Source organism: Culex pipiens, chromosome 3, assembly GCF_016801865.2.
Source record: "Culex pipiens pallens isolate TS chromosome 3, TS_CPP_V2, whole genome shotgun sequence".
Classification (NCBI taxonomy): Eukaryota; Metazoa; Arthropoda; class Insecta; order Diptera; family Culicidae; genus Culex; species Culex pipiens.
The window spans coordinates 93,239,906-93,262,766 of NC_068939.1; the positions used below are offsets into that span (position 1 = coordinate 93,239,906).

Sequence of the window (22,861 nt, forward strand, 5' to 3'; positions counted from 1 at the left end):
CCAGGCATTTTCAAAGTTCAGTCCACGCACGTGGTGATGAACTTTTTCTCTCTTGGACTCTTCTCTCATTCCTTTTCATAAGTTTTTCCGCGAGCGGGCTTTTTGTTCATTCATTCGTTGATCTTTCGTTCGTGTATCGTGCCAAAGCTCCACGGTGTTCATCTTGCTGCCAGCTGATAGTAAGATTTTTAATCAAAGTTTTATAATCATAGTTTTAGTTCAAAAATCCAATAATATCGAAATAAAATTTTAGTTATTTACAGTCTTTGTTTGATAAATCGTACTTATTGGTTCATGAAAATATTCAAGTTTTTTTTTTGTGCAAGCTGGCAACACTTCCTCAAGAGGTTCATTCCACCCAGGTGTCTGCTGAAGCTTCGTAACGAAACTCGTGTTTGAGTTTAGTTCCACTTTGGTCGTGCTTCTCGACGGACGAACGGACGCGGAATTTGAATTTTTCTTTGCGGTTAATTATTTCCCACCAAACAGACAGCGCGCTTTTCGGTGTGACAAGCGCGGGAGGAAAACGCGCGCGCGGAATTTTCCTCAAACGAGTGTCCTCGTTTGGAAAGCCTGTTTTTGTCGGAAAAGCAAAACACTTGGGAAAACTTTTCATTCCGGTGCTGCTGGCAGTGAATAACGTGAATAGTACACTACTTTCAGCGTAGTTTTTGTGTTTGTGTTTTCCCCCTGTGGTGCCGAAACAAGAAGAAGAATCGAGTTTGCAAATTTACCTCAGCGCTGAAGATTTTCCACGTGCTTATCAAAAGTGTGAGTTCTTTCATATGAGAAGATAAAAGAACGAAACATGCCATTATTATCATCGGTAGTTGTGCAAAACCATGAGAGAAGTTCTCGTGAATATGGAAATGAAAATTATCTCCTCTTTTGCTTTGCTCGTTTGATGGTGTTTTTAAAGTTTTCGCTTTTATCGTCGTCCGGTGTTTTGCTGTTTCGTTGCTTCGTCGGTTCTTTTTTTGCTCATCCAGTCGAGAATTTGAGATGCAAAAGAAGAAGCAAAAAGAACAATGCACAGTTGAGGAATCTCATCATCTTCTCAGCAGCAGCAGCCCTCTTGCTCATCACTTGTGCACATCACATACACCGACGACAATCGGCAAGTGGTCGGGGTTTGATCGTTTGTCGTGGTGTTGCTGGATGATACTGGCCGGAGCTGGAACTGCACAAAAGATTTAAACGTTATTGTCGTTAAACTTTTGTTTTCGCTTGGATTTAATTGAGTGTATGCTAATTGCTGGATCGTTTTTTCTTGTTTTGTTGCTGCTCATTTACAGAAGCAATTAAATGAACTGAGTTCTGAGTAATGTTTACAGAAAATGTTGAAACTATCCTGGAAAAAATATCTATGGATTTGTAAAAAAATCTGTGTTGATGAAAATGATGGGTTAAAACTAAATTTGAGATTTTTTTTTCAAAAATGCATTAAATTGTGCACGCCCTTCAAATGCAATCAAATACATTGAAAATTCAGTACCGTAAAACGAGGTGACTTTGATAGCCGGGGGCATTGATAAGTTTGAGATTTTTCCGCAAATTGAAGAGTACAAAATTTACGTAATGATATGAAATCATACTGACCGCGGTAGAGAAGTGATCAAATTACCTTAAGAAGAACTTTTCTAGACTACTTTTTCAAAACAATCAATGCGCCATGGGTTTCCTATGCACTTAGGACCTTTTGCAAAAGTAAGCGAGTTTTCATAAAATTTTGAAAAGTTTTAAAAGTAAGTTAACTATAATTAAGAAAATGTTTTAACTTAATTTAGACTGAAAAAGTTACATTACACTAGAATTATGATAAAATTACACATTTTCAGAGGTAAAATTACACATTTTTTCGGACATAAAAGATGTACCTCTTTCCAGATAAATATTACCAAAAAGTGTCATGGTTTTCTCAAAGAACATGATTTTGAATCGGAAAACGGAATGCATTTTCGGATTTTATGGATCATTTATTCACTATAAGAAGGTAAAATAAGTTTGTAAAAAATATATATTATGTGTTGATTGAATTCAAAAAAATATTTCAATAAAATCTCTAGATTTATAGACATTTTCAATTTAACAAAATTTAATATAAAATATGAAAACTTTAGATTTTTGCTTCGAATTCAATTTTAAATGCAATATTAATTGATAATATTGTAAACAAAACTAGTTTTAACGAATTTTATGCAAAATTTTGACTAATAAATAATTTTACCTAAAATTTAAATATATTTTGTTAACACTTGTAGCCCCCACGGGGTCAAAAAAGTTGGAAATGCATTTAAAAAAAAGGTGGAAATGCCTTTTTTATTATAACTTAAGGTAGACGGATCTGTTTTGGATCTGATTCTTGACATTCTTCCGGATCGTATGCAACAAGAATCATCCAAATTGGTTGAGTTTTCACCGAGATACAGCCGGTTGAAGTTGCATTTCGAACTTTTTTGACCCCCTTGGTGCTTCGCGTAAGTTTTGTCCTCGTTGGTGCTACAAGTGTTAAAAAAGCTTATAAACTTAATTAACTAAATTGATTTTTTCCTTGATAACTATATTACCAACCTTAGTGATGGTACATTTGACTTAAAAATAAAGTTTTAAAACCATAAATCTGCTTTTAACAAGAAAAACTATGATTATCAAGGTCGCCCCGCAATTTAAAATAAGAATTTTCAACGTAACTATTTTTTAAACACTATTAAAAAAACGTTACTAAATCCAGGTGGTTGGTGCCTTCCTCACATTCATAAAGTGAATACACTACACAGCCTCAAAAACATGTATAAATAACACTTAATTTTATCAAAATATCTGAGATTCGGCTTCAAAAAAGTGTATAATGAACACTTAAGTGCTCATAACTTTTGATAGGGTTGTCAGACCTTCAATCTTTAGGACTCATTAGAAAGGTCTTTTGATTACCCATCCAACGATGGGTCGCATGACAGATCCGGACAACGTTTTCATCAAAATATCTGAGATCCGGCCTCTGAAAAGTGTATAAATAACACTTAAGTGCTTATAACTTTTGATAGGGTTGTCAGGACTCGTTAGAAAGTTCTTTTCAAAAACCACACTTTTTACAATCTTCCGGACTTTAGTCAAAATCGTTTTTTTAGCATAACTTTTGAAGTACTTTTTTAAACTTTATAATATTGACTAGGGTCTTGTGGGACCCCAAGACGGATCGAATGAGACCAAAACGGTCCAAATCGTTATAGCCAGTCCGGAGATAAATGAAGAACTTACACACGCACAGACATTTGTTCAGAATTTGATTCTGAGTCGATAGGTATGAAAGTGGGTCTACGAGGTCGAATAAAGAAGTTCATTTTTCGAGTGATTTTATAGGCTTTCCTCATTGAGGTGATGAAGGCAATTTTTTTTTCAGATATGATTTTATGGGCCCCCAGTTCAAACCAATCCTGGATGTCTATAGCACATTTTGAAGGGCTCAAAAGACCATTCGAATGCATCTAAGATAGTTGTAATTGATGAAGTTGTTTTAAAAATAATAATATTAAGATATATCTAACCAGTAGGAAAATGTTCCAAAAATAAATTGAAATTCTATCAAAGTCACCCCTATCATCCTATCCTTTCATCATCCTATCAAAAGCTTACGGTATATCAAAATCTGCATGAAAACTGTTGTAGGAGGAAAATAATGTTGCCCATTTTTCGATAATTAAGAGCTAGTTTTTCACCGATGTGAAACAGGTCGTATCGAGGTGCTCCGATTTGGATGAAACTTTCAGGGTTTGTTTGTCTATACATGAGATGAACTCATGCCAAATATGAGCCCTCTACGACAAAGGGAAGTGGGGTAAAACGGGCATTGAAGTTTGATGTCCAAAAAACATGAAAAATCTTAAAATTGCTCGCATTTCCGTAAAACTTCATCAATTACAACTATCTTAGATGCATTCGAATGGTCTTTTGAAGCCCTTCAAAATGTGCTATAGACATCCAGGATTGGTTTGACTTTTTCTCATAGCTTTTGCAAATTACTGTTAAAAATGGATTTTTTTAAAACCTTAATAACTTTTTGCAACAGCCTCCAACACCCATACTCCCATAGGTCAAAAGTTAGGGAATTTCATGGACTATAAGCCTACGGTATTAACTTTTTGGCCAATCGCAGTTTTTCTCATAGTTTTACGATTTTTCTATAACAAACATTTTACAACGTTAGTTTTTGCCCTGTAGGCCTCCATAGCGGCACTTTTTGGTTTCAATTTTGACATATTCGGAATCCTCAGGAAATTTTACATTAGATTGAGGTGAGGTGTTATGAATTGCCCGTTTTGACCCACTTCCCTTTGTCGTAGAAGGCTCATATTTGGCATGAGTTCATCTCATGTATAGACAAACAAACCCTGAAAGTTTCATCCAAATCGACCTCTAGAACAAACCGAGCAGAATCTACAAATACTGCCTCTTAAGGAGCTATCACACTATGACAAAAAAAAAACAAACAATGTTTCGTGTTTGAAGTATGTCTGCATTTGTCTGTAGAAACGTCAGTCTGCATACTCTGAAGGCTTTGGGACCCAATTATCGAATCATAAGAAAACCTATTTTTTATGTATTTTTCGGGACATCAAATTCAATTCGACTCCATTTAATCAAATTCAAGTGAATCTTAACACTATATTTGCCGCCATCTTGGATTACAAATTACCAGATCATTAAGAGCTTTTTCTGCGGTCACATTTGAGCTCAAATACATAAAATAAGACAACAACAAACCATTTTAGAGGATCAAAAATGCGATTTTGTGAATCTGATTCTAACAACAACGTCCACACAGCAAAAAATCCGATGGTAAAATCACATGCAAACGCATGCACATCACCTTCGTTAAAAAAGACACTTAATATTACACACTGCATGTACAATTTTTGTAAACACCAAAATTGCAACCAACGGGATTCAAACCCAGCACCAACAGTAAGGACTGATGCCTTAGCTCGCTCGGCCATCAGACCGATGAAGAATGGAAAGGATAAAGTAGGTTTCGTATACTGATGGACATATTTCAGGGTGTAATATTACATAGAATTTCATAAAATAATGCAAAATTTATTTTACGCCCAGGCCTTTTACATGCAGCTGGATTACTACCTTTTTTGTTGTATGCATACCAAGTTTTTTTACATTCAATGACTTAAATTCATTCGGCCTAGGGACTACGGTTTCTCAGAATTTGCCCACTTCGAATCCGGGTCCAAAAATAGAAACCAATTCCACCGACTCTGACTTCACAACATAAAAATTTTAATTTTTTCAGTCAATTTCCCATGACTTTTCCGCCATCATGACGTTTCCCCGCCAAGTTCAATGCCTTCGAAGTACACTTTTCGTGAATTGCTCGACGCTCAACTATTGAGGCGTTAAGTTTTATGGGCTGCCGCCTTCACCTGAAAATATCCTTCATTTACATAACGAGTCGCCCACACCAACCTAATCGATCCGCGATGGTTTTAACCGATAGGACAAACCCCCATTCACCTTCACAAGTAGACGGCAGTTGACTTTGGGGGAAGGACATAAAAATGAAGAAACTAATTTCCCATACAATCTGTCACACTCCATTAGACTGAGAGGTGCCATTATTTTATTTTTTGTTGGTGGCAAAAGAGAAGTAAAAAAACCTTAATCGTTTTTTATTGGTGGAAATCCCAAAACACATGAGTCGTCATAAAATGCAGTAAAATAAGCAAAAAAGAAATACTACAGTAAAACACCAATTGTTAAACAATTATTGTAAAAAATTGTAACAACAACTTTTATTCTCATGGATATTGATGGTAATGTTAGTAAAGGGTTTATGTCAAATCAAAGTTGTCAAACCACAAGAGTCTTATTGTGTCAGTCGATTTAAAAAAAATGCTGGAACTAGGACGTTTTCCACAACACTTTTTTTTGTTCCACAAAGCAAGGCTACAATTTTGCGAAGAGCTTTAGGCGTCATCCATAAAGTATGTCACGCTCTAGGGGGGGAGGGGGGTCTGAGCAAGTGTGACATTGCATGTTATAAACATAGGAAAAGTGTGTCAAAGGGGGGGGGGGGGAGGGGGGTAAATTTTGGCTGATTTTAGCGTGACGTACTTTATGGATGAAGCCTTATGGAAAAATCATTACAATGCGATAGTTTGCGCACTATTCAACTGGAAGGAAAAAAGATTGTGAGTTTTGTGCCGTGGCTTGGTGTTTGTTTAGTTCGAGTATTGTTGTATTCTCGGCTGGTGGTTGTCGTGTAGATGTATAGCATGGTGTGATAGAGAAATAATGGGAGCTCTCTAGAAGCTGTAGTTGTGGAAGAAAAGTGAAGCAAAAAAAAAACGTGAGAAACAAAAAGAGAACGAAAATTGCGAAAAAATCTGAAATGAGCGAAACAAAACCAAGTGGATAAGAATAGAGCAAAAAATAAAACATGGGAAAATAACCGTCAGTCAGAACGCTGGAAGACAGAAGTTTGATTGCGGAATAATTGCAGCTCATGGTTCGTTACTAACACTGACTGATTACACCTCTATTTTACTAGTTGGGATGTTGTGACGCATCCAACTCGACACACTACACGAAGAGTAACAAATTATTAGTATAAAACACAGTATAATAACTCCCCATACAATCGAACGTGCAAGTGTGTTTAGAATTTGATTTCAAGTGGTTTGAAGGTAGCATACACACATACAGCGTGCTGAAGATACGCGAGTCAGTTGAGTCAACAGCAGTTGAAAAAATAATAAAAACAAGTCCCAGACGGTGGTGATCAGATATCGAAGATGTACTTGATTGGTTGTGTAATGTGAGCTGCTGTTGCGCGGTAAAACTAATATTGTGAACCTGTGTGCCAGGATGATTTGTTGAACTTTGAATTTGGCGAAGGTTTACTAAGCTGCTGCTGGAATGTTTTCGCTTGTGTAATGAAGCCAAACTTACAATGAACGGTGTAGTGTTTTGTTAAAAACATTACAAATAATGTTAGTTCGATGCTGGTTAACTTAATAGTTACAAGAAATAAAGCTATCAACACAAATTTGAGGTTAGTAATTTTATTTTTACTTTTTATGTTTATCTGATTTGAACGTATACAGAATACTTTTTGAAAACCACGTTTTGGACATTTTGAAATGGGAACAATAAATCATTTTTTTTTGCAATTTCGTTACTTTTTATGTCATTCTCGAATAACGAAACGGTATACTTTTCATTGTCAAAAATAACAGTACTGAAAAGAACTTTTTGCAATTCCGTCGTGACTACTTTCCTTGTAATTTCCGAACGACAAAAAGTCCCACTTTTCTCTACCAAAATAACTGTCCGGGCAGACGGTAATAACAAAATTCATGCCATTTCAATAACAAATACTGTTAGAATAACAGAAAGTGTCATGGAATTTTCTTGAAAAATCCATTTTTGCATAAGAGTTTAATAACAGTTTATGTTATCATAACAAAATTTGTTATTGGTCTGGTAATGGTTGAAGGCCAAAACAACTGGGGAATAATATTTTTTGTTATGAAAGAATACCGCCAATTGTTATTGGGATGATCGGATTAGTTGTTAAAATAACAAAAAAAAATAACAAAGATTTCTTCTTAGAATAACTAAAAATGTTATTTGTCTGTTATTACAATAACAATCCAATAACTAAAAATTCATAACGACGAATAACAAATCTTGTTATAAATAACATAAAGTGTTATTGGCCTAGTATTTTCAAATATCAAAAAATAACCCTCAAGTTATTTCCGTCTGCTCGGGTGTATCGAAAAGTAAAACTAGTCAATATTCTTTGAATTTGAACGGTGAACTGACTAGACACATGGAAGTTTGGCTTATTTTTTTTTTGATTGCAAAAAAATTTGTTTGCAATTCGCTGCAAAACTTTATTATTTCAGCACTCGTCTTATTTATCCAACTCGATGAACCTCGTTGGATGAATGTACGACTCGTGCTGACAAAATCTTTTTGCAACTTATTGCATAAACTACTATTTAAGCATCCATTTCTTATTGTAAAGTTAAACTTTTCAGCACTTGTGTCGAATTGTATTACTTTTCGATACTATTTTGGAGTATGACACTAATATTGACGGCAAATAACATTCAAACGGGGAAAATGCAAGTTTTACTTAAAAAACCGATTCAAAGGGTATCCCAGGAGCTGCATAAAATGTTGTGGCATAAGTCAGAACAAATGTCTAATTTTCCATCTAAAAATATGTAAATTTACCACTTTTTCGTTGCAATGCCTCTTTTTCGGTCTAAATTGAGGTAATATTACCTCATTAAAGAAGTAATATTAAACCTTTCTATTTTACACCTTCCAAATTTACACATTTTTTCATCTATTTGTTGTAGATGAGTAATTCTCTAGATATTCACATAATTTCTTTTTCTATTTATTTTTTTATTGGATGAAATTTTGTCTGTGCATTTGCTTTGTCAAAAAAGCCAATTTGTTTAATTAGTTTTTCAATAAAATTGCTCAAGCAAAATGGGCATGTGAATGTTTGAAAATCTATATTTATATTTTTTGATCGATTTGGTGTCTTCGGCAAAGTTGGTTAGAAATTTTCAGAAAAGTACCTATTTGCATTTATATCACTCCAAGTTGAATTCTCAAAAAACTTTTTTTAGAATTTTAAATTTTTCGATAAATTTTAGAGTACTTAAAATGCATCTTTTGCGCAAGAGTTTAGGATTGTGTCATTTCAACAGGTAATTTTAATTTTTGAAATTATTTGATACCTTTTAGGGGGTTTAAAAAAGCATTTTTTGTGCTTAAGTTTAGAGTAATGCAAATTCTGGTATTGGATTTATAATTGTTTTGAATGTTTTTTTTTTCGAAATAATCTGAAATATTGTCAAATAATGTATCAAAATTTATTGCTGAATGCAAAATTAAATTTGCAATCTAAAATGACTTAATGCATTTTTTGATACATTGTACCGTTTTCAAGTTTTAGGCATTTTAAGGTGATTTTTTCCGAAATATGTTTAGCTCTTTAAAAAAAATGCATGGCAATTTTGTCAACAATACCTAAAACACTTTATCGAATTATTTGTTAAGTCATTTTTGATTCTAAATTAATTTTTTCATGTCAAAACGTAACATTGTTTGCATTTTTTTTTTGATTTTTTTTCCAATAAACACATTTTTTTCAAAAATGTGTGTCTCCGGTTCCAGGTTTTCCATCATTATAAACTTCAGCGCAAAAGATGCAATGTTTAGTCCCCTAAAACATATAAAATTATTTCAAAAAATGAAATTTTTAATTTGAGGAGTTCAACTTTTAGTTGTATGAACGCAAATTACACAATCGGGATTTTTTCACGAACTTTTTATTCTGAAAAGTCCTACAACAACTTAAGCATTTTTTAAATTGTCTTTTTTTGAATTTTTAACATAATTCTCATTCTACTTAATTCATTAAAAAAAATTTAAATAGCTTAAAAAATCTATTCAATTTTTTTTATATTGTTGTTCCGATCTTCAGTACAATTCTTCGTCCAAATATTATTTTTTTAATTTTTGGGCGGTTTGTTCAAAACATAATAAAAATCACCTATTTTAGAAAAAATATAACATGACTGAAACAAATTGTCCGCTGCACGCCATAGCTCAAAAAATGTCACTACAATTCACTAAAACAATATTTAAGTAAAAAAATCAATGGTAGGTCAACATCGAGTTTTGTGACAATTAAAAATAGGGATGTTTTTCCATGTACCCATTTTTCTGATGTCTTCATCATAACCTATCATTTTGCCGAAGATACCATATTGATTTGAAAATTATTTGTAGAGATGCAGATTTTCGAATATTTGCACAGCACTTTTCTGTGGGCAGCACCTTAATTAGTTTTGAGTGAAACCAATGGAACAATTATAGAAAAAATTGCCTCCAAATCGACCACATTGCCCCACCCGAAACGAACTAATCCAATTGTACTTATATCCTGTCCAGTCATTTATACCTCATTTTAGGTCTGTTTAACTGCACATTTCCAAAGCCCCGCGGGGCTTCCCCGTTTCTTCAGGAGCGTTTAAGCGCTTCGAGCTGGCACCGCCAGCCGGTCGCGCACTCCCGCAAGAGGAGCTTCTTGTGAATAATTCATATTGTTTTTAATAACATCGCCACATGACTGGCAACTGGCCTGCCTTCAAGCCCCAGACAGTGCAGTGATGAGCGTCTTCCCGTTTGACGTAGGGGTACCTTACTACTTTTACCCCAAATTTACCGCGGTGAACCGAAGCAATTGTGCACGGTTGTGGTCATCCACGAGCGAAAAAAAGCTTGTGCTCTGGAATTGTGCCACCCTTGGTCTTGACACCTTCAAGTGCTCAATAATAAATTTGACCCTTTATCAAAAATTTCATAATTTTTTAAAAAACGAATCCTGAGAAAAATTAAAAAAAAAAAACAATAATAGAAAAAATGATAAAACCAATAAAAAAATCTGAACTTGAAGGTTAATAAACCATCGGACACACTCTTAAGTTTTGCGCAAAAATTCTCAAATTTCCAAGTTGTTCTTTCTGTTTTGTCCACAAACGTCGGACCTTCCTTCCCCTACGTATTTTACGGATGTTCTTTCTTTGTTGGGTAAACATGTGCCTGACTGACGGACCAAATGTGACCAAAGCAAGTAAAGCAAGCAACGACAACGACGACGGCGAAGAGTGCGGATGTGCTAGAGAGGAATTAAGAAATGACCAGCCATTAGTCACCTGCTGAACAACCGAAAAGAGAAAACTTGAGAATAGTGCCAGGCAATACAGCGCGTTTCCTTCTTTGGGTGTTATGTTTTGATCGTACTTTCGTTTAGGGAAGAAGGTACATAAGAAAGAAATCTATAATGCGTTCTTCGTTACCCTCTTTGACTAAACATAGTCCAATTTGAAATATTTGATCCAAATTGATACATTTAGGTTATAAATAGCATGTTTTGGAAATTGTTACATAAAGTTTAAATCATTTGCAATAAAATTTAAAAAAGTACAATACGACGAATCCAATCAAAACAATGACAAACATTCAACCGAAAAAAATAAAACTAAAGTTCAATCGAACGTGAGAAGCGCTCGAAAACTTTCGGCAAACAATTTCCCAAGCTATCAAACTTTTCGTGCCTCAAGAGCTTTCCCAACAACAGCAGCAACAGCGATACTAAGCTGGGTGGAAGAATCAACAGAAAAAAATCGCTCCACAGCTCTATTGTATGCATACATCCCGATCGATTTCACGCGAGTTTTTAAAAAACACATCACTCAAACCGCCAATCCAAACTGCTGGCTGGTTGTCAAAACTGGACGATCGATCGACCAAACCGTCGTGTGGTGGAAGGAACAAATTGTGGTATCTCCATGTTGTCCCCGAGGGAGTGGGTGGTTGTGGCCTTGAATTTTCACTTATTCATCGGATTTTGGTTTTCTTTTTCGTGCACTTGATACTCGAAAATTTCATGCATAAATGTGACATTTTTTTACGTTATGCTAAGCATCTGTGCAAATTTTGAGCGAAATTGGTTGCGATTAACCTACCTAAAGGTGGTGAAAAAATATTTTTCATACAAAAATAACTTTTTTAAAACACTAATAACTTTTCAGGATCGAGTTTTACAGCATTGATGTGTACTAAAAAGGTGTAGAGCATTGAATTTTCAATGAGAATCTCACTTTTGGGAATATTTGGATGGAAGTAGCCGTGCAGACCAAACAGTAACAAAATTGAGTTATCCATACCTTTTTTTTATTTTTCCCTTGCAAACTTCACCTTCGAGTGCCAATGGGTAATTGATGGGTGATTGATTTTGCTCATATTTAAAATATTTATGGAGTTTATCAATTTGTAAGACACAGCTGAAAGTATCTCCCAAATCTCTGTTCTGGACTTACACAAAACTATTACTAGTCGATAAACCAAAGAAATAAACTGAATTGAATAGAATTGAACAAAATATCAATTTTTAATCCCAACTCTGTTTTGTTGTTAGATTTTAAAAATATGTCAAAAGGAATCGCGTTGAACAACTGATTTTGATATTGTTTTGTAATAAGGCCGATGCAAATATTTTACTAAGTTTTTGTCCCTCGGCTCTGGTAAAAATAATAATAAAATAATAAAATGCATTTTACACTAGTTTAGTTGTTTTGCAATCATACATTTTCAAAAAATGTAAGATTTGACGTAAAGAAAAATTTTAGCAGTACTGTTTATCGACAATTTTCAAATAATAAACATTTTTGAATAAACCCAAGCATGCTAAAAATGACTAAACGCACGGGAATGCATTTTAAACTGATTTCAATAAATTTTAAATTATTTTTTTTTGTAAAATTGTTTTTTTGCCCCCCATACTATCAAGTTCAGCCGGCTTACATTTAAAAAAAATAATTGGAAAATCTGTTAAATTTTACGAAAACCAACAAACCATTCATTTGAGCAATTAACCAGTGAACATGAAAAATATTATGAAGAATTGAAAAATTGTTGCGTGAACTAAAAAAATATCAATATTTAACTAAAACAATTTCTCTCCAATTTTCAACTCTTCCTAAAAGTTTAAGTTTAAGGGTGCACAGCAACCAAAGAAGTTGTTATCTTCTTATTGAAAAACTGTCAAACATACGGAACCAATCCTGCAACCATGTTATTGTAAAAATAGTGAAACTTAGTTGTAAATGACGATATAAGCAACAATTTAGGAGATGAATCAAAAATTATATCGATCAATGAAACCAAAATGTGTGTAACAAAAATCTTGGTGCAAATAGGTCTAATTGATGTCCGTTAAATACGGAAAAGTGACGAAAATAATGTCTTTGATAAAATTGGTTAAATTTTTTCCATAGTTTTGATAAAATTCTAAAAATAAAAATAATAGCAAATTTTGTTATAACTGCTGATAGTTTTTTTCAAAGTTGGAATATCACATGCATCAATTATTATGTTTTTTTTTCATTTGCCATAACTTGAGTTGTTATTGTCGTACTATTTGGCATTCTCTCATAATAATCTGTTGAATAACAATTTTAAAAAATATCTGGGTAGGCGGTGACCATCAATCTTGGTATACTACCACAACTATAATTGCCACCATCTTTGATTCCATAATCCCAGACCACTTTAGAGAATTGTTGTGTTTATGGTAGTGCGTCCATCCCGGGAATTCCCGGGACAAAAATCCCGGGATTTTTCCAAAACCGGGAATTCCCGAATCCCGGGAATTTTCATAATTTGTCCCGGGAATTCCCGAAATTGAAAAAAATCAAATTTTGGTCTGAAAATTCAAATTTTGTTGTAGAAATAGATTAACAGTAAAATACATAGTAATCGATACGAACTTTAAAGCATTAAAATTTGTATTCGGCATATATCAGCTTTAATTTGACTGATAAGGGAAAATTGATTATAATTTAGTCATATATCCGTAAAATGCCTGGCGCAATAAATATTTTCTATTTAATTTTACGTATTTTTGAAGACTATTTATCATATCTAGAGTTTGTTTTGAAAAGGTCCTATAAACTATTGTCTTTCATATGTTTATAGGACCTATTCAAAAAAAACTCTAGATATTTATATTTATGATATTAAAATTGAAAATTATCATCTTAAATTATTTTTCATCAAACTCCGGATTTTGGGGCAAGTAACGAAATAAGACAGCTATTTAAGAAAAAAAAATTGCGTCGTGTTTTGAATAACTTTGGTTAAAACAGGAACAGAAAAAAAAATTTAGTACACCGATTTCCAAAAGTATTGCTCTGAAATCTCCTGTACCTTTTCAGCCTGTATTCCTGATTTTCCCTAGTTGACGGTAGTAACTTAAAGAGAAAACAATTATTTAATTTGAATGACATTGAAAATTTAAATTTGAACTTTTTTTAAATAAAGAAAACAATTTTAATTTCTTTTAAGTTATTTAAAAATTGTCGTCCTTGTTTAGATTGAAGTGTAGATTGTCACCAATTATTATTATTGAGCTTGAAAACATATCAAATATTATGAAAACATACATTTTATGACTGCTTCAAAAATTTCCCGGGAATTCCCGGGATTTCAAAAATATTTTTCCCGTTTTCCGGGAAATTCAAAACCCGGGAAAATTGGACGCCCTAGTTTATGGGCTATCTACAACCACTTAAAAATTTTTACGTTGATTGTAGATGACGACCGTAAGTTACGTACTTGCCTAAGTAACTTATCTATTTTACTAGACTTAGATATTCTAAGCTAAGTTATTGTGGATAGCCCATTATTCTAAGCTCAACTAAGTGACCTAGATTTAGACAATATTATGTCGACGCTGTCGTGCTATTTTGTCATATGTCGCTTTTTGACGTTTTTTGAATAAACGAAAAATAGAGCACGCAATGTAAACAATAACAAACACGTTTTGTTTGGTTGACCATTCTGTGCATTGTCGCGAAATTTGATTGAATTTGGTTGCCGGAGTCCCGAGTAATAATTACAAATGTTTACGGTAGTCGAGCATGTACGGGTGTCAAACGCGTTCTGACCTGAAATCCCTTTGGCCAATTGTCGCACTTACATAAATTTTCAGGGTGTGTCAAGATAGCACGAAAAGATTGAAACTTCTTCCATATGAAAAGTGACAACAATGTACGCAGTTTTTTCGGGTTTTATTGAATATCTCAGGATTGAAATCGAATTTCAGGGATCTGTGAAGGTCAAAAGGTGAGGCATTGTGAGCTGCACAAAATGGCGTTCTTAACTCAATTTGGCCCAAAATCGACGTGCGACAAGTTAGCACGACTGCGACGTTGTGTTACTTTGGACACTATTAGATGATATTCTAGCTCTTGATTACTGCCTGGGCTCAGACTCTAGCTCATTACTTGCGATGACCATTATTCACATTTCACAGAATTAATTTTTTTGTTTTGTTTTCGAATCTAAATCCCACCTGTTAAAACAAAACACACGCCACTAAGCCGCTCAGCTGAGTTACATGTCATCCAGCGAATCGGAAATAACCCTACTCTCACAACCACTAAAGCCAGTTCCAAGTCAGTACCCGGTACTGAAGTGCGTCGTCGTCGCCGTCGTTTACCTACACGCCACAAGTAAAACATTTATCTTTAATTAATTTCTCACGGGAAGGTCGTATCGTCGGGTAGAGGCGATGCTATTTCTGCTACTCTAAAGTGCTTCCCAGATCGGAAATTCAATTTCTACTACACGACGTCACACACACAGGTGGATTGAGTGCACTCGGGGTTTATATTTTATTGTATCCGTTTGCAAACGTGTGCCCGGAAGTTGGCTTCCAACAGCTCGATCTATTTTTGCAGGGCTTTCAGAAGAATCTGCGATGTGACACGTGCGTGCGTGTGGTTGTGTTTGACATGATGGAGCAATTTGTGTAACTTTAATGCAAGCAGGGTTGACTATTCCCAATGTAATCACGATTAGATTGTTGATTTATTTCCTGTTTGGGATGCCCTTGGAGTTGAGGCGAGATTCATTTCAACTGTAATATTGGCAAATTATAGTACAAAAAAAGTTTGATCATCTGCGCTTCTCTCAATCTATCACTTGGGTGTACGACGCTTAATGTTGTTTACCAACAGTTGGTCTATACACATAGAAAGTGCTGCTCCAAAGGAGCACAAAAAATCCCCATTGTTAAATGGGACAGCAGCAATGTTACCATACAAATTTACACGATCGTAACACGTCCATTTCACCACGTTTTCTCTGCGTGTTGATCGATCTTGTAAGACGATACATCTTCGATCCACTCTCACTTGCAGCTATAGACGAAGTACTGGTCCAGACCATACCTGGTCATTCACATCCTATGGAGCGTACCCAAGCGCCATCAAGCGCGGGCAAGTCGCACGAGGGGCTAAACATAAACGGCACAGAATACTGACCCACATACTCACTTTTCATACGCCAACTAATGGTTGACTTAGGCCGGCCTTCCTCCCTCTTCCTCTGGATAAAAACCAATTGAATGGCGCATTTGTAGCGCTCTCTGACTCTGATGCGATTGTTCAGTTGTACACTTCTTCCGACTCGACTGTGGCGGCGGCTTTGCGTGTGCAAAGTCAACCCGTCGTTGTAATGGAGCCAGCAGGGCAGTCAATAAAATTGTAGTAATTACAGATCGGTTGGTGGAGGATGAGAGAGAGAGAGAGATGCAGGGGATGGAAAATGCAAATAAATCAGCAATTTAACATCCATCGGCTGGAACTGACGTGCTGCCTGGATGGGTTGGCTAGGTGAGTGTGTTTTAACCGATATTAGTCCGATCGGATCGAGTTCACCGTGTCAGAGAGAGCAAGAGAGCTGGAGGTAGATCCAGGGTTCGTAATAAAAAGAGATGATCAGTCGAAAATGGTCACTCATGATGAGGAGAGATTGGTGATTTATGCTGGAAAGTTTGATACATTCAAGAGTTCTTCAATGAGTTGATCAACTGTGATCCATAAACACCAGCGAGATTTTGACACTCGTTGATTAGTCTTGAAGTGAGCATTTGAGAATGTAATGAATGAGTGAATGATTCAATAAATGAATGGGCGATTGAGCTAGAGAACCTTCAAAGAGAAATGAGATGGCACTCAAACACAACAAGACTCGCTCTCCCGCCTCTTTTCCGCTCATGTGCTTCTAAACGAAGGAACTCAATTTTGACAAGTAATTCAAGCGCTGCACTGTGACGACACTTCTCTCTCTCTCAGGTTCTCGAGATTGAGCGAGTAAGCGAGTGAGTGAGTGAGTGAGTGAGTGATTGATTGAATGAGTGAGTGATTAAAGGAGAGAGTGATTGAGAGAGTAAGTGAGTGAGTGGATGGTTGGATGATTGAGTGAGTGATTGATTGAATGAGTGAGTGATTGATTGAATGAGTGAGTGATTAAAAAAGAGAGTGATTGAGCAAGTAAGCGAGTTAGTGAGTGAGTGATTGAATGATTGAGTGAGTGGAGAGTGATTGAGCGAGTGATTGAGCGAGTAAGTGAGTGAGTGAGTGATTGAATGAGTGAGTGATTGAATGAGTGATTAAAGGAGAGAGTGATTGAAAGAGTAAGCGAGTGAGTGAGTGAATGATTGATTGAATGAGTGAGTGATTGAATTAGTGATTTAATGAGAGAGTGATTGAGTGAGTTAGTGAGTGAGTGGATAAGTGAGTGTGTGAGTAATTGGACTAGTTAGCAAGGGTCCTGATTGCTCAAAATCAACTGCTCCATTCGCGAGCACAAATAGCAGGCGACGCGATACTGCCCTGATGAATTCCTACCGTTTGTCACTTTCACACCATTCGCTCCCGAATACTCTCTCTTCTACTCTCCTTCTCTCTCTGATCGGCTCAGGCAGGCCGAACGTCTCCGATCACTCTGAACTGATAACATTTTTTCTCTGATGCGCTGCGTTATACTCATTGATTTGGGTTGTCTAAAATAAATGTTATCAATTAAATTGTGCATTTATTTTGATTTCATAACATTATAGACACCATTGAAATCCACACCATTGAAACATCCACCAAGAAAAAATCAAATTGATGGCAAACTGAGGGCGTGAAGACAAAAAGATTGCCGCGCTGGCTTTTTGTGAGAATGGCTCTTCGCTGAGCATGTTAGTGTGTGAGTGTCGTCGAGCGACGGAGTAGGCAAATATTTTCACGATGTATTTGGTCGCTGAGTGAACAGTTAGGGCCACTCGCTGGCTGCTTGCGAGTATCATTCACTCATGAATGCTAGCGGGTTGGAATAGGCGACGAATGGATAGGCGATGAGTGAGTGGTTTCTGTTCATTGAACCGAAAATCAGGACCCTTGCTAGTTAATAAGTGAAATTTAGTGCTAAAATGTGAGTCATTCTCTAACCATCTAACTTGTTTTGGAATTTTCAATTCTAAAATACAAAAATCATCGCGGAGTTCTTGAAGAACATTATCTTCAAAAGAGTTGGAATGCTTTCTACCTGTTGCTCACAACTGGCAAATCAACCAAAAAAACATTATTATGTTCAAACTTTCTAGCAGAATCATACCTTCTTTTTGACCTACAGCCAAAAAACGCTTCACCAATCGAAAATCGATGCACAATCGGTGCCAATTTCGGATGGTTTTATAGTGCATTGTACTATTGAACGACCGTGACTCCAAATTCTATCAGGTTCGCGACCGCCAAACAAACACACCCACAGAGTCACACAAACTTCAATATATCGTCACGAATCGTTTTTGTGGGGGGCATGCAATCCCGACCGCATAACCTATTTCAAATATCGTGCTGGTCGACCACCAGGGTAGTAGGAAGCAGCTTAGTCGTCATCATCCGCGATATTCCGCTGAGCTTTCAAATTTCAATCACGATGAGCTGGGCTGCAAAAAATTACCATGTTCTAGTGCAAGGTCGTGAAAGGGAGATACACTATCGCAGAACACAAGCTTTAATTGCTTTTGGGCAATTCTATCCACTTTTTCTACTGATTGCTCGACTCTCGATTTCGCCTTTAAATTTTGGTTCTTTTGTTAAAAAGCATTTGATTTTGTTTTTGAAGTCTAAAGGGTAAAATGTTTTTTTAACTTCACCTGCTTTTGCAGTTTAGTACACCCAAAGTTAAAGAACGAGGGGATAAACCATTTTACTACCGAATCGTGCTCTTTATTCTCCGTATGCCGATACCCAGTTCTAGGTGTAGCATGTTTATAAGCGCAAACAAAAAAAAATCTTAAAATTTAGACAAACTTTCACAAACATCAGAATTTTTTTTACTTTTCAAAAGTGACTTGAAAACGGGCAACTTCATGAAACATATATTTTTTATATGCTTTAGATCAGCGATTCTCAACCGTCTTCTGGAGTGGTACCCCCTGCCATGCAAATCAAGTTGGCACATTGAAAATCACTGCTTTAGATAAAGCAGAAAAAAAACTGGAAGTCTCAAGGGCAAGACGGAATCCGGAATACGTGCCTCAAGCAGCTGCCAAGAAAAGGGTTGGTCGTCCTGACCAAAATCTTTAACGCTTGCCTGGCCTTGGGCTACTTTCCGGCTCGTTGGAAGCACGCAAACGTGATCGCCATCCCAAAGGCGAACAAGGACATAACCAATCCAGGTAACTACCGCCCGATCAGCCTTTTGAGCAGCCTGAGCAAACTCCTGGAACGGGTGATCCTCGCCCGGATAAACCGTCACCTGGAGACGGAGCAACTCATCCCACACGAGCAGTTCGGCTTCAAGCCGGGGCACTCAACGGTGCACCAACTCGCCCGTATCTCGGAGATGGTGAAGCGCGGCTTCCTGGCGGGGAAATCGACCGGCATGATCCTTCTCGACGTCGAAAAGGCCTACGACTCCGTTTGGCAGGACGCCATGGTCTACAAGCTCTTCCGCTCAAACCTCCAGCTGTTCCTGGTCAAGATCGTCGAGTCGTTCCTGACGAATCGGTCGTTTACGGTGACGGTGAATGGCGAGCGTTCCTCCGTCCACAACATCCCCTTCGGCGTGCCCCAAGGATCAGTGCTGAGCCCGACTCTCTACAACATCCTCACCTCCGACGTGCCGATGATCGATGGAGTGTCGTACGCAATCTTTGCGGATGACACTGCATACTTGGCATCGGATAAGGACCCGAAGATCGTCGTCACCTACCTACAAGCGGCACAGAACAACCTCGAGGAGTTTCAGCGGAAGTGGCGCATCAAGCTGAACGCTGGGAAAACCCAGTCCATCTTCTTCACCAGGAGGCGTGCTGCTCGGCACCTTCCCCGCAGATCGATCAGCGTCAACGGTCAGCCTGCGACGTGGGACGATGAGGTCAGGTACCTGGGTGTGGTGCATGACAAGAAGCTGAAGTACGACAAGCACGTGAACAACATCATCGAGAAGGTGGATCGTTCCACCAAGGCGCTCTACTCCCTGCTTAATCGGCGGTCGAAGCTGAGTATTAAGAACAAGTCGCTCGTGGTCAAGTGCATCATCCGTCCAATGCTGACCTACGCTGCTGCGGTCTGGGGCAACTGCGCCAAATCGCACCGTAAGCGACTCCAGGTGAAGCAGAACAAGCTGCTCAAGATGGTGCACAACTTGGACCCGTGGTACCCGACCGACGATCTACACGAGCTGGCCGGCGTCGACACCATCGACGCAAGCATCGAAAAGGCAACGAGAACCTTCAGGACTTCCTGTGGGATGTCAACGAATCCGCTCATCGAAGCACTCCTCCGTCAACAACTGTGATATTAGTCTTAAGCCAAACATAGATCTAGGGTTTTTTCTCAAAATTTATTTTCCCTAAAAGAGCACGCAGCTAGCAACATCTAAACATAGAAACATGTACCCTAGCGTGGCTCACGGATATATGAAAAATACAAAAGTGTTTAATTTCGAACGCCTCGACCGGAATTTTGTAGCAATATGGCCCCAGAACATTACCTCAAATTTTGAGCGTATTTGGTTAAGGTTTAGTACTTCCACCATTGACCTGAAGTTAGTATGGAACTTCTAAAAATTCACTATGGGAAATTTTCGCTTTTAACCTCTTCTTAGACAAAGTTTCCCAAAACCCAATCAAATTTTCCTATTCTCAGGTTTCTTATAGGTTTTGATCCGTGGAACAACTTCCCGAAAAGATACAGGATATTTTTTGGAGTACGGAAACAAAATTCAACGTTCTCTAAAAATTTGTCTGTATCTTTCCGGGATTAATTCCTAGCGCTTTGCGATGTTCTACAAAGTTGTTCCCCGGATCAAAACCTATAAGAAACCTCTATTCTGAAAAAAATCATACGGCATAGGAAAACTTTCTCGAAGAAGAGTTAAAAAGTTGAAAATAAATAAATTAAATTTATTGAAATTTCTTTATAACTTCAGATTAAGAGTGGAACAACTAAACATTAACAAAATGCGCTCAAAATTTCAGGCTAGCTTCTGCGGTTATAATGCTACAAAATTTCGGTCGAGGCGTTCGAAATTGAACACTTTTGTCTTTTTCATATATCCGTGAGCCACGCTAATGTACCCTCCCTGTAAAGGCTTATGAATTGATCTCAGTTGAGAGGTTCTCCAAATCTCTGAATTGCAAATGTAACATCCTGGAGCAGAACTGTTAAATTCTAATAAACACCAATTGAATTGAATTGAATTGATAAAGCAGAAAATTAAAAAATAATTTCAATTTAAATCAGTATTAGGTCATTGCAAACTTTATTTCATTTTGTTGTGATTTGTTTTCAATTCCTCCTACACGGAGAAAAAAGAGTGCCCAAAATCGTGAACAAATGTTCATGAAAATCGGAACCACAAACTTACCAAGCAATTTAAACACTTTGTTCGTGGTTCCGATTTTGATGAACGCTTGTTCACGATTTTGGGAACACTTTTTTCTCCGTGTATGTGCTGTAAGATTCTTGTATATAAAAGACCTGAAAAGGATTTTTTATATTCTTGAAGCAAAATCTTTAAAACATAATTTTAAAGTTTTTTTTACAGTGACTCGATGGTTTGCCATATAAAGCTCTAAATTTTTGATTTGAAATGCAGATTTTTGCATTTCAAGTCAAAAATTAAGAGCTTTAGAGGTCCAGTAGTTTTATAGTTCATCAATAGATAGTATTGTATCATGATTCTTGAAACCTTTTGCAAAAATATCTAACAATGTGTTTTTCATACACATAAAGATTTCCTGGCAAGATTTAATTCTTCTTGACTTCTCGTAGACTCAAACAACTCGCTCTTACCAATCTATTTCCATTTATGGATAGCATTGCAGAACCTTTAACCTTTGCAAGAAAATAAAAAGAACCATTCAAAAAGGATTCCCTGCAACAAGCGGATGCTGCTACCTTTTACTCTTTCTCAAGTTCTGAGAATCTCAACACACAGAATTGCCTCACCAAAAACGCTATCAGCTTTTCAATTTCCGTCCCTGGAAATGCCTCAACTCTGACTGACTGCCGCCATCTGCCTGACTCCTCAAAATTGGCTCATAGATCTACGCAGCACAAACAAATGTTAGCCTAGCCTGGGTAAAGTGTTGGGCCAAAATTTCACCAGGTATTTTCTCGCAATCCCTTTCCAATTCCCATTCGACCTAGAGAGAGAACACGAGAGCAGATGATGATGGTGATGAGGTGCGTGGGCGAGGCCATGATTGGTGAGTGGCATTGGCCAGGGTTTTGCCGGGACTCCTCTCGGGAACTATTTATAGATCAGTGTGCTGGATTATGTGAACGCTATTTTGGGGTATGAATCCAGCACGTGAGATATTGTTTATATTGCTAATTATAATTTCCTTGAATAAACAACGGTCAGGGATTAATGTTTTGTAAGAGGAGTGCCTGCCATTTCAAAGCAAGCTTATCCTCTAAGACTTGTAGCATGACTTGCGTTGTGGTATTTTTAAACTCTCATGCGGTGAACAACACGTCTAACACTCTAATTTACGTCAAGCTCCGCAATAACAAACCAAGAATTGAAGTCATTGTACGAAACCAACATTCGGTAGCTGCTTCACCATCATCTCCTGTTTCGAAGCCAAAGACCGAACAATTTGGCTCGTCTCAACTTACTTCTAATTGAGTACCGGATAATCTTCTTCTTCATTACGAGTACATACACCCTGCTCTACCGGTACGAGCTTTATGTGTTCATTGTGCCTGACTAACAGAAACAAAAAAAAACTCTGTATACTTTCCATCGACCCCACAAGCTGAAGATCGGCATTCTAGCAAACCAATCCACTCCAGGCCTAATCGAATAAATTAAAACTAATTAATCACCGACCGCGGCCTAGACGCCTGAGCTTAATGACCCACCAGAGCCGCCTCTCCTGAACCGTAAACCTGGCAAAAAG

The 22,861-nt window shown here is 37.0% G+C and overlaps 1 protein-coding gene across 1 annotated transcript in view; it reads left to right on the top strand.

Moving 5' to 3' along the window:
* Nucleotides 1–438: 438 nt before the first annotated feature.
* The window catches only part of LOC120413418 (sodium- and chloride-dependent neutral and basic amino acid transporter B(0+)), a 205,739-nt gene continuing 183,316 nt past the window's right edge, over nt 439–22,861 (top strand). Inside the window, exon 1 of the mRNA XM_039574232.2 lies at nt 439–771. The gene's annotated coding sequence lies outside the window, so the exon portion shown is untranslated. The remainder of the gene's footprint in view (nt 772–22,861) is intronic.